Source organism: Chrysochloris asiatica, unplaced genomic scaffold, assembly GCF_000296735.1.
Source record: "Chrysochloris asiatica unplaced genomic scaffold, ChrAsi1.0 scaffold00087, whole genome shotgun sequence".
NCBI classification, from domain to species: Eukaryota; Metazoa; Chordata; class Mammalia; order Afrosoricida; family Chrysochloridae; genus Chrysochloris; species Chrysochloris asiatica.
Genome location: NW_006408605.1, coordinates 6,183,415 through 6,193,357, shown reverse-complemented (window position 1 = coordinate 6,193,357; position 9,943 = coordinate 6,183,415). Strand labels below are relative to the sequence as shown.

The window sequence follows — 9,943 nt, the reverse complement described above, 5'->3', positions numbered from 1 at the left end:
TAAAAGCAGCAATGAAGCGGCAAGCTAAGCCCTGCAATGCTCAGTGGACTTCTGTGGACCCAGTTGGGGACCCGGTTGGCAAGCAGTGTGAAGAGACCTGGGGACTCTTGGGCCCAGAGTCAGTGGCGTGGCCACGGAAGAGGACTCGAGAGGAGAGTGGAGCTACCGGCTAATAGGAAGAGAGGACATATGCACAGGAGCGCCCACACTGGCAAATGATACCCACGTGACCTGGACTGGATGACTGGATGATCGGAGCTCAACCAGGAGAGGAAAGAAGAGGGGAAAAAAAAAAGAGTGAGCTAATACAGTCTGATGAACTTGACCTATATACCTATGGAGCAGCGACTCAAAAGAGGGAAAAAATCCTCACAGCAACAAACATTCACTCCCCCCCCCACACACACACACAGAGTGGACAGAAAAGGGCAGGTTGGACATTGGATACTCAAATTGGGAGAGGGGGACTACAAAGGCAAGAAGTGACTGGCTTACAAGCTTTCAAGAGGGAACCTAGTGCTAGGGAGCATGGCGGAAGGCAGGATCTCCAGTAGGTACTATTCAATCTGTCTGGGTGGAGTTCATGAAAGGAGATACAGATGGGTAACTCGTGATACTGTAGTGAATAATGCTTATCAGGATGGACTATGAGGGTTGGAAATGCAAAAGTAGAAGTTTTGTAACAAGGAAGGGAGTGATTAAATCTCCAGGATAGGAGCGGAGACCTCTGGGACCATCAACGGAGAAGAGCCGAGAGCGGGACCCTACCCAGGTAAACAGAGATGCCTGAGATGGAGGCAGAGATGATGACGTGGAGTGATGAAGCGACTGGGGACTTTAGACCCAGAGAGGGAAAAGGACTGTGGGCTGAAAACTGGGGGGAGGAGGGAGAAGTGTAGGGGGCGGGTTTCTGGGATATACCCTTTGGGTGGTTGATGATACATGGAGGGGATTGGAACCATGGCAATGAGATGATATACGATGGAATGAATGTAAAACTAAAGTTCCCCCATGTAAACTATCATATAATTCACAATAAAACATTAAAAAAAAAAAAGAGAAGAAGATGAAAGGAATATACAGAGACACTATACCAAAAAGAAATAATGATCATTGTTCAACCATTTGAAGAGGTAGCATATGATTAAGAGCCACTGATAATGAAGGAAGAAGTCCAAGGTGCATTGGAGGCATTGGCAAAGAACAAGGCTCTGGGAATTGATGGAGTACAAATACTGATGAAGCACTGAAGGCACTCACTCATCTATGCCAAGATACTTAGAAGACACCTACATGGCCAACTGATTGGAAGAGATCTTTATTTATGCCCATTCCAAAGAGATATGATTCAACACAATGTAGAAATCATTGGAGAATACCATTAATATCTCATGCAAGTAAAATTTTACTAGAAATAAAAATAACTACAACAGTATATTGACAGAAAATTGTCAGAGGTTCAAGCCAGATTCAGACAAGGACTTGGAACGAGGGATATCATTGATGACATCAGATAGTTCTTGGCTGAAATCAGACAATACCAGGAAGATGTCACTTGTGTTTTATTGACTATGCAAAGGCTTTCGATTGTGTGGATCATGACAAGCTATGGACAACATTGTGAAGTTTGAGTATCTCAGAACACTTCATTGTGCTCATGAGGAATCTGAACATAGACACCAAGAGGCCATCATTCGAACAGAACATGGGAACACTGAATGGTTTAAAATTAGAAAAGTTGTGTGCCAGGGTTGTGTTCTTTCACTATACTTATTCAATCTGTAGGCTGAGCACATAATCTGAGAAGATGGATTATATGAAAAACATGGCATCAGGGTTGGAGGAAGACTCATTAAAATCCTACAATATCTAGATGATACAACCTTGCTTACTGAAAGCAAAGAGAATTTAAAATACTGATGAAGATCAAAGTCCACAGCCTTTGGTATGGGTTGCATCTCAATGTAAAGAAAACAAAAATCCTCACCACTAGACCAATAAATAACATCAAGATAAATGGAGAAAAGATTGAAGTTATCAAAGAGTTCCTATTTGTAGGATCGACCATCAACATTCATGGAAGCAGCAGATGTATAGAAATCAAACGATTTTCTACAGCATTAGGCAAATCTGTTGCACAATCCTCTTTAAAGTGTTTGAGAGCGAAGATGTCAGGTTGAAGACTAAAGTGCACCTGACCCAAGTCATGGTATTTTCAATAACCTCATATGCATGTGAAAGTTGGACATTCAATAAGGAAGACTGTAGAAAAATGATGCATTTGAGTTAAGGTTTTGTAGGAGAACATTTAAAATACCATGGACTGCCAAAAGGACAAACCAATCTGTGTTGGGAGAAGTACAGCCAGAGTTCTCCTTTTAAGCCAAAATTGCCAGACTTTGATCCTCATACTTCGTACATATTATTGGGAGGGACCAGTGCCTGAAGAAGGTAAAGGTGGAGGGTCAGAGAAAAAGAGGAAGACCCCCAATGATATGGATTGGCACATTGGCAACAGCAATTGGCTCAAGCATAGCAAAGATTGTGAGGTTGGCACAGGACCATGCAGTGTTTTGTTCTGTTGTACATAGATTGCTGTGAGTCAGCACCTAACAACAACAATTCTCTTATCTAAGAAGATATAGTTGCCTTGGAGACATTGGGAACTCAGACCCTTCTTTTTTTCTTCCTGCTAGGCCATTCTTAAAGGAGCTCTGGTAGCGTAGTGGTTACAAATCGGGCTGCGAACCTTAAGGTCAGCGGTTCGAAACTACCAGCTGCTCCGCGGGAGAAAGATGAGGCTTTTTACTCCCGTAAGGATTTACACCCTCGGAAACCCTGTACAGGGTCACTATGGGTCGGAACCGACTCGACGGCACTTAACAACAACAACAAGGCCATTCTTAAGGAGCTCTGTCAGCCAGTGGATACGAATCAGGCTGCGGACCTTAAGGTCAGCAGTTTGAGACTAACAGCCGCTTCGCGGGAGAAAGATGAGGCTTTCTACTCCTGTCAAGATTTACAGCCTTGGAAACCCTGTACAGGGTCGCTCTGGGTCGGAATCGACTCTACGGCACTTAACAACAACAACAACAGGCCATTCTTAGGAATCACTGTGGCTCTGTAGTATAAGTATTTTACTGCTAACCACAATGCTGGCAGTTTGAGCCAACCAGCTGCTCCATAGGAGAAAGATGAGGCTTTTCCTTCAAAGATTTAGAAGCTTCAGAAACCCTAAGTCACTATAGTTGGAATCAACTTGATGGCACTTAACAACAAGGTCATTCTTTTCTGCCAGTTGGAAAATTATATAACTCCAAAATTGTACCTCCCACCCTAAACTTTACTGGAAATGACATCATTATTGGACAAGCCAAGTGGACTATGCATTAAAATATATAAGATAATGTGGGCTAAACCACAAGTATTATGAACTCTAACTCAGGGACAGAGCAGCTCTCCCAGTAGTTGCTGCTGATTTCTAGCTGTTATGGATCCCTTGGATGGGATCCATTTGGTGTTCACAGTCTAGCTATAAATAAGTCTGCATCCCTATGGGTAGGCTGGGGTTGGAGCAGGAGGGTGAACAGCTGGAGAGGCCTAGGATGTTAACCAAGAATGTGCAAACCAGGAAGGAGGGCGGGAATACAGGCTTATCTGGATGCCTTGTTCTATAGATAAGCAGCCAGCCTGTGGACTTTGGCCATCTGTATCTGCAGAAGAAATTTAGCTTTTCCTTGCCTTAAGCTTCCCTCCCTCAAATTCCTAAGCTTGGAATATAGCTAAACCTCAGTTTCATCCCATTCCTTATATAGTAGAGTGGATGAGGCACCTGATTAGAGGTGACTCCTGATTGCTAAGTACTATCTGTGTGACCTTAGACAAGTCACCCATTTCTCTGAGTTTTTCCCACAGTAAACTAGTATTATAAATCTTGTTCTCCTATTCCCACAGAGCTCTCAGGAGAATGAGATGAGATAATAGGGTTGAAGTGTTTTGTGAATTATTAAGCTCTGTATGACTGTAGGGGAGGAGGTGAATGTGGTTTCCTTGAGTGATTTGGGCTGTGGGACCCAAACCAAGTAAGACCTTCTTCCCTAGGCCACTCAATTTACCACAAGGTGGCGACAGGATCCTATCTTTGCTCTAGTCTTTAGTGGAGGATCGCATAGGGAGAACATAGGAAGGAAAAGACCCTGGATCCTTTGCTTTGCTATATTTTGCATAACTGGAGAAGATCTATTCCTTTTACTATGACCTACATCTCTCACTTCACCAAAACTTTGACAAAACTTTGAACTCCATGTTAAATAGTTTCTCAAAGGACCCCATTCTCAAATTAGAATCCCAGAACAAGTAAACTCTTCCCTCTCTGTTGAAGTTAAACTAGACCTTTCAGGTTCCAGTGGATGGTTGCAAGCCTATTTTGAAACTTGGGCTTTCATGCAACTACATATTATCCTCCTGAAATTTTACTGCTACAACCCCCAAACCCACTTGCAGGTTCATCCTTGAATCTTTAGTGAACCTTGAAAATTGTCGATTCCAACCCCTCATATTACTCCTCTTAGAAGTAGAGACACAGAAAGGGGAATTAATTTGTCCAACTAATTAAATAATTTGTTCATTCAAGAGTTAAGATTCCAATCCAGGTTTTTTCCTATGAATTCAGTTGTTTGGTACATGTATTTTCAAGTATTTCAAGAAGCTTGAAATTTTTCTGCTGTTCTTAGCTTTGAGAATTTTGAGAATTTTCTGTGGCAGAAGAAAGTAGGAGACCTTTCTATAGCATATATTTGAAAAATCTTTTGAAAAGGTGCTGCCAGAAGCAGCTGCATAGCATTTCAAGGTACACTTAGAAACTCTCTCGGGTATGCTAAAGGACTGCAACAGATAACTCCTCAGGAAAGATTGTCAAAGGTACATCATTTTAAGGAATGCATTTCAATATATGGGCTTTTTTTTTTTAGGTAGCCAATGTCTAAGTTGCATTGATACTTGATGTGAAGACTCCTTCCCTCTCTGTTAGTATTTAGAGTTACTACCTCCATGAATATAGGTCAAGTTCATCAAATTGTAGCAATTTACCCTTGTTTCTTTTATAAAAAAAATTTTTTTTTAAATCTTCCTCTAGTTGAGTTCTGTAAAGTTTTGCTAAAGGTAATACAGAAACAGCTACAATCATACATTAACAGAGAATTTCCAGAGGTTCAAGCCAGATTCAGAAGAGGCCATGGAATGAGAGATATCATTGCTGATGTCCGATGGATCTTGGCTGAAAGCAGAGAATATCAGAAGGATGTTTACCTGTGCTTTATTGACTACGCAAAGGCTTTCGATTGTGTGGATCATGACAAGCTATGGACAACATTGAGAAGTATGAGTATTCCAGAACACTTAATTGTACTTCTAAGAAATCTGTACCTAGATCAAGAAGCAGTTGTTCGAACAGAACATGGGAACACTGAATGTTTTAAAATTGGGAAAGGTGTGAGACAGGGTTGTATTCTTTCACCATACTTATTCTACCTGTATGCTGAGCAAATAATATGAGAAGCTGGGTTCTATGAAAAAAAACGTGGCATCAGGATTGGAGGAAGGCTCATTAACAACCTGCGATATGCAGATGATACAACCTTGATTGCTGAAAGTGAAGAGGACTTGAAACATTTACTCATGAAGATCAAAGAGCACAGCCTTCTATATGGATTACATCTCAATGTCAAGAAAACAAAAATCCTCACCACTGGACCAATAAACAACATTCTTATCAATGGAGAAAAGATTGAAGTTGTCAAGGACTTCATTCTTCTTGGATCAACTATCAACACTCGCGGAAGCATCAGTCAAGAGATCAGACGACATATTGCACTGGGCAAATCTGCTGCACAGGAACTTTTTAAAGTATTGAAGAGCAGAGATGTCAGCTTGAGGACTAAGGTGCGCCTGACCCAGGCCATTGTGTTTTCAATAGCCTCATATGGATGCGAAAGCTGGACGGTGAATAGGGAAGATCGTAGAAGAATTGGAGCCTTTAAGTTGTGGTGTTGGAGGAGAATACTGAAAGTGCCATGGACTGCCAAAAGAACCAATAGATCTGTTTTGGAAGAAGTGCAGCCAGAGTGCTCCTTGGAGGCCAGGATGGCTAGGCTTCGTCTCTCCTACTTTGGACATATTGTCCGGAGGAAACAATCGTTGGAGAAGGATGTCATGCTGGGTAGGGTGGAGGGTCAGAGAAGAAGAGGAAGACCTCCAATGAGATGGATCAGCCAGGTGGCATCATTGATGGACCCAAGTGTGGCAGCGGTAGTGAGGTTGGCCCAGGATCGGACATTGTTTCGTTCTGCTGTGCATGGGGTCGCTATGAGTTGGTTCCGACACGATGGCACCTGACAACAACAACAAGTTGAGTTCTTATTATCAAGCCATTGAGGCGAAGTCAAATGGGTACTATCTATAAGTTTGGGTGTTGCTTTGAATCTCCCCTCACTTCATATCAGCTGGATGCTTCACTCTCAGCTCTAGCACTATGTGGCTATGCCCTTGTCCATGGGCTCAGGTGTCAGGTCCCACAACACTTTGGACCAACCAGCCCTTCCTCTTCTCTCTTTCATCTCCAGGTCAATGGGAGTCTATGGAACATGGTTGAACTCATCCCATTTCTTCATTGATACCTTTTCCCCTCTTCTACTCACCAGTAGCCCAGTGTGGTGGTCAGCAAACTTATATGCCTGCTCATATATTCTCTTTGAGTTTCAGTCTTAGAAGGGGGTTTGTCCTGAAGGAACTTGATTGCTTGCCTTGATGGCTTCCCAGCAAACAACTTGCTTATTCTTGTAGTAGTCAGTCATAGTGCCATTTTTGTTCTGGGCTTTTCCTGCTGATCTTTCTTTGAAGATGAATCTTCCTCTGGCTGTTCCAGGATGGTCTGCTTGTCCTTTCTAGTGGGAGTTTTCCAGCTCAGAAGGTTCTGGATGGGGAAAGGTAGATGTTTTGTAATGAAAAGGGTGAGTAGTTAATCTTGCAGTCCGGGAACAGAGGACCCTAGGACCATCATGAATAGAATGTGGGACCCTGTCCAGAGAAGCAGTGACACCAGAGATGGAGACAAAGATGATGACATGAAGAGATAGAGCAGCTGAGGGTTCTAGACTCATGGAAAGAGAAAGGCTGTGTGCTGGCGACCAGGAAGCAGGCATGCGGACTATGCCCTTTGGTTGTTTAAATTATTGTATATTTCTGAGTGTTTTTGTATACATAAAAACAAAACAAAACAAACAGAGGGAATGGAAGCAAATACTTTGAATGGTGGTGCTTGGAGGGGATTGTAATTATTGCAATGAAATGAAATATGATACAAGTGCAAAACTGATCCCCCCCACCCCCCATGTAACTATCACTCAATGCACACGATAAAGAAATTTGATAAAGGAAACAAGTGTAAATTGCTACAATTAGATGAACTTGACCTATACTTATGGGTGTAGTAGCTCAAAATACCAACTGAGAGGGAAGGCTTATCACTAGGAAAACTTGTAACTCAAGTAAGAAATCGCGTACTTTTGAATCTGCCGGGCTCGGAGGCCCAGAACCGACAACTTGGGCGAGACCAAATGACAAGACCAAGTGGGGGAGCAGACACACCATGTAAAAACTCGCAGGAACCCGAGAGCAAAGGGTACACAGTATGGCAGAAAACCCAGAGCCCCGAGGAGCCGCGGAGGCAGAACTGGACCGGGTGGAGTACACCTTTCGGAAGCGGCTTCCCCACTGCCTGCCCCGGAGGCCCAATGGCATCTACGTCAACATGAAGACTGATTTCAAGGCCCAGTTGGCCCGCTGCCAGAAGCTGCTGGATGCAGGGTCTCGGGTTCAGAATGCATGTGCTGAAATCTAAATTCACGGCCTGGGCTTAGCCATAAACCGCGCCATAAACATTGCGCTACAGCTGCAGGCAGGCAGCTTCGGGTCCTTGCAGGTGGCTGCCAATGCCTCCACTGTGGAACTTGTGGATGAGCTGGAGCCAGAGACTGATAGCCACGAGCCAATAGCCGCGAGCCGCTAATCCGCATCCGCAACAACTTGGCCATCCCTATCCGTGTCTTTAGGGTCACTCCCAAGTAACAGAAACGAAGCTGGAACGCCTGATGTTCCCACCATCTAGCTAGGCTCAGATGGGACTCTTTGTACCGAGTGCTGTTGTGGACCTCCACCCAAAGAACTCAATTGATTGGCAGGGTGCCGTCTCTTGTTGGGTGAAGGTGGGGTATCTTGATTCTGGGTAGTCTGTAACCATTGTCCAATACAATAAAATGCACCACACTGTCAAAAAAAAAAAAAAAGGTTCAACAGGGAGGGGTTGATAGGGATGGACAGCTTAGACATTGGATACCTAATATGGGGGCAGGGAGGACTATTAAGGCATGAATGACTGGCTTATAAGTTTTCAGAGTACGAGGGAAGGTAGAATCCCCACTGAATAGTTTTCATCTCGTCTAGGTGGGTTTGGTGAAAAGAGTTGGGGATAAGATCCTTATGATTCAATAGTGAGTAATAGTTATCATGACTAATTGTGACTTTCACAACTGTAAGGTAGAAGTTTTGTTACAAAAGGGCGGAAGTAGTTAATCTTACAGTCCAGGAACAGAGGACCCTAGGACCATCAAGGGGGAAGAGCATGAATGGAATATAGGACCCTATCCAGAGAAGCAGTGACACCAGAGATGGAAGCAAAGATGATGACATGGAGAAATAGAACAGCTGAGGACTCTAAACTCATAGAAAGAGAAAGACTATGTGCTGGCAGACAGGAGTCTGGCTTGCAAAATGTGCTGTTTGGTTGTTTAAATGTTTATATATCCCTGCGTGTTTTTGTGTACATTAAAAAGGGGGGGGGGTAGGGAATACAGGCAAACACTATTAACTGATGGTACATGGAGGGGATTGTAACCATTGCATCTAAACAAAATACGATTGGTTGAGTGAAAAAACAATGTATTTCCATTTAAGCTATCACTCAATTCACAATAAAAACATTAAAAAAGAAAAAATAACTTGTACGGTAAGGAAAACTCATCTGATGTTCATATTTTTATACCTGTTACTGTTAAGTGCTGTGGAGTTAGTTCTGATACACAGTAACCCTACACAGGGTTTCTAAGGAGCAGCTGGTGTGTTTGAACCTCCCACCTAGCAGTTAGCAGTTCAGTGCTTATTTTACAGCACCACACCAGCACTCCTTGATACCTATTCTTCTTATGATCACTAAGCCATTGAAACTAGGTCAAATGGGTACTATCTGCAAGTTTGGGCATTCTTGTGTGTCTTCCCTCACTTTGTGTCAGCTGGATGCTTCACTCTTAGCTCTAGCCCTCCATGGTTATGTTTTTGTCCATGGACTTAAGAGTCCTCAGGTCTCACCGACTTCAGACCAACCAGCCAGCCCTTCCTCTTCTCACTCTCATCTTCAGGTCAACAGGAGTCTATGGAACATGGTAGAACTCAGCCCATATTTTCATTGCTGCCTTTTCCCCTCTTCCACTCACCAGTAGACCAGTGTGCTCACCAGCAATCTTATATGTCTGTTCGTGTGTTCCCTTTGAGTTTCAGTCTTGAGCGGGGTTTGTCCTGAAGAGACTTGATTGCTTGCCTTGACGACTTCCCGGTGAACGTGCTTGTTCTTGTAGTAGCCAATCAGACTGCCATTTTTGTTTTTTATTTTCCTGCTGGTCTTTCTTTCAAGAAGTATCTTCTTTTCCTCAAGCTGCTCTAGTTTGGTCTGCATGTCCTTTCAAATGGGAATGTCCCACCTCAGAAGATTCTGGATGGGGCTCAGGATTCCACCTAAGGTCCTATACACTACAAAGGCTACACAAGAAGCCTATTTCACTGGGCAAGTTCTAGAACCCCTTCTTGGTATTCCAATCTGTTATAGTCTAAAGAC

At 43.3% G+C, this 9,943-nt stretch overlaps 1 pseudogene; it reads left to right on the top strand.

Annotated features, from left to right (window-relative positions):
• Positions 1-7,687: 7,687 nt before the first annotated feature.
• Positions 7,688-8,124, top strand: LOC102810871 (annotated as a pseudogene).
• The last annotated feature ends 1,819 nt before the right edge of the window (positions 8,125-9,943 follow it).